Here is a 2,224-nt window from a genome sequence, read left to right on the forward strand (position 1 = left end):
GGCCTTTCTGTTAATATCTCACGTGTTTGGATGTGATTTGGGGAATTTTGGATTCTTGGGGAGACAAAATGAAGACAACAGAGGACACGGATGGTTCTCAGGAGGTTAACATTTGAGAAAAGGCAGCTATAATGAGAAGTATCTGTCCACTTAGTTTTGATTGTACTTTTTTTTAACAAAGTATAATCATTTTCCAGTGATATACAACAATATCAACACAATATCAGTATCAGTAGGTGTAAAAAAGTCATTATCGACATCCAACAATGTAAAAATTTGTGCTGAAAAGATATGTTAGCATTGCTTTAACTACACAACTACAATGATGCATCAGTAGAGGTGCAACACACACACTTTTTAAAATCAGAAGTGGTTTGTGGGATGAGATAAAACATTCAGGAGTAAAAGATTTTTAAAGCATTATCTTTTCCACTAAATGTTTTTCTTGTTTGCCTTATTCAATCATTTCCAGACTGGGAATTAGATTTGTTCCAGCTTGAGTAATATTTTATTACCAGTTGCTTTTTTACTTTAGCAAATTTTTGGACGACAACAATTTACTTGTACTTGTGTAATATTATTTTGAAATAAAAATACTCTCATGTGAAAACTTATTTTTTGAGTATTTTCTGCTTTTCATGTAGAAAATCCTTTTATTCACTTGTGAGAAGTATCTTTTAAAACTTAAGTTACTAAACACTTGAAAAAGGTGAATTATTTTTTTAAAATAAACACAATCAATAAATTAAGATATTTATATTTTGAGAGTAGTTAGAATATAAATTTTGTAACTTATGAAGTAGGAAGATGTCAAAGTCATTTCAAACTTTGATCATATTTAGACTGAGCCCAATTCATTTAATTATGTGATATATATTTTTAAGTAAACCTCAATTAAAAGTAAAATGTGCTATTTCTATTAAACTAATTGGTGTGAATGAAGTAAAAATGATTCTTGTGTTAGCTTGTGGAAAATTCCTTTCAGAGAATCCATAAAAGCAGCTAAAAATGATGATTTAAATAAACAAAGTTGTTTGAGAGGTCGATTTCCAGCTGCTTACCTCGATTCTTCTCTCCTAAGATAAAGTGTCTCTGTCCTACACACAGCAGATGTTTATCAGACTGCAGTGTCTGCTCTCTGTTATCTCATCTCCGTCCATCCATGTTTAGGAAAATAATCATTTGGTTCCCAGAATTTCCTCCAATCTCCGTCTGTAAAACCGATCAAGATAAAATACTTAGAGGGAAAGATGGTTCAGTTTTTACACAATCAGATCATTTTACCACTTTAATCATTTTCATTGAGCTTTAACCACTCAGGATATCTGGTAGAACTTGAGATGTTCTTTAAGGAAGAATTGTTGCAATAAAACAGAAATACTTACAGGAAGAGTGTGTGATGAAGTCTCGGGACTTTCTGGGAGCCGTTTTTCACAAGCACGCTTCAGCGCGTTGATATTCCTCCAACAGTGACATTCGTGGTAGTTTGGTAAAACATGACCACAGCAGTACAAACCTGGATCGTCTTTATAGAAACAGCATCTGAATATGAACTAACTTCTCACATGATAGCTGCAAAAACCTTCAAAAGCCATGATCCATTACACTCCGACCACAGATCCATCCATCCAACCACAGAATCCCTAATGCGTCACATAGTATCTCCTGAACAGGTCGCCAGTCGGTTGGAGGGCCACACACTAACATCCACACCTATTGGCAATGTAGAGTCAGCAGTTAACTTATGAAGCCTGGTTTTGGTCTGTGGGAGGAAACCAGAATTTGAACCCTTCTCTTGGTTAGGAAAGAGCACTAACTACTATGTCACTGTTTAGCCCTGCACAGATCAATAAATGGGTAAATTATTGAACATGTTGAAGACAACAAAAGATGACTCCATGACGTCATTAATGAAGCTTACGTAGGTGTTCTTTTTTTCTCTTGGGGGGTTGCTCTATGAAAGAGAGTCCTCTGTAGGACCCATCCCCCCAACATTCTGGGCTCCTGGAAATAAATGGATTGACTTTTAGACAACCGACAGTTTTCCTTCATAATTGCTAATTATCATGAGTGCTCTCTGAAGCACTTTGTATGAATGGACATGGAACTCCTTCTCCCCCCACCTCTTCTCTTTATGATGGGATTGGTTTAGTTTTTCAAGGACGCCAAAAAGGTCGGCGACGGAGAAGTGGGGAGAGGCGTATTCTGGGTGGGGCACCTGCGT

The 2,224-nt window shown here is 36.3% G+C and overlaps 1 long non-coding RNA gene across 1 annotated transcript in view; it reads right to left on the reverse strand.

The window, feature by feature from the left end:
* Nucleotides 1–2,218, reverse strand: part of LOC112161070 — a 3,378-nt gene extending 1,160 nt beyond the window's left edge. The window contains exons 1-2 of the long non-coding RNA XR_002921779.2: nt 1,386–2,218; nt 1,062–1,212 (exon numbers count right to left, since the gene is read on the reverse strand). This is a non-coding gene — a long non-coding RNA (uncharacterized LOC112161070). The remainder of the gene's footprint in view (nt 1–1,061; nt 1,213–1,385) is intronic.
* Nucleotides 2,219–2,224: the final 6 nt, after the last annotated feature.

Source organism: Oryzias melastigma, linkage group LG3, assembly GCF_002922805.2.
Source record: "Oryzias melastigma strain HK-1 linkage group LG3, ASM292280v2, whole genome shotgun sequence".
NCBI classification, from domain to species: Eukaryota; Metazoa; Chordata; class Actinopteri; order Beloniformes; family Adrianichthyidae; genus Oryzias; species Oryzias melastigma.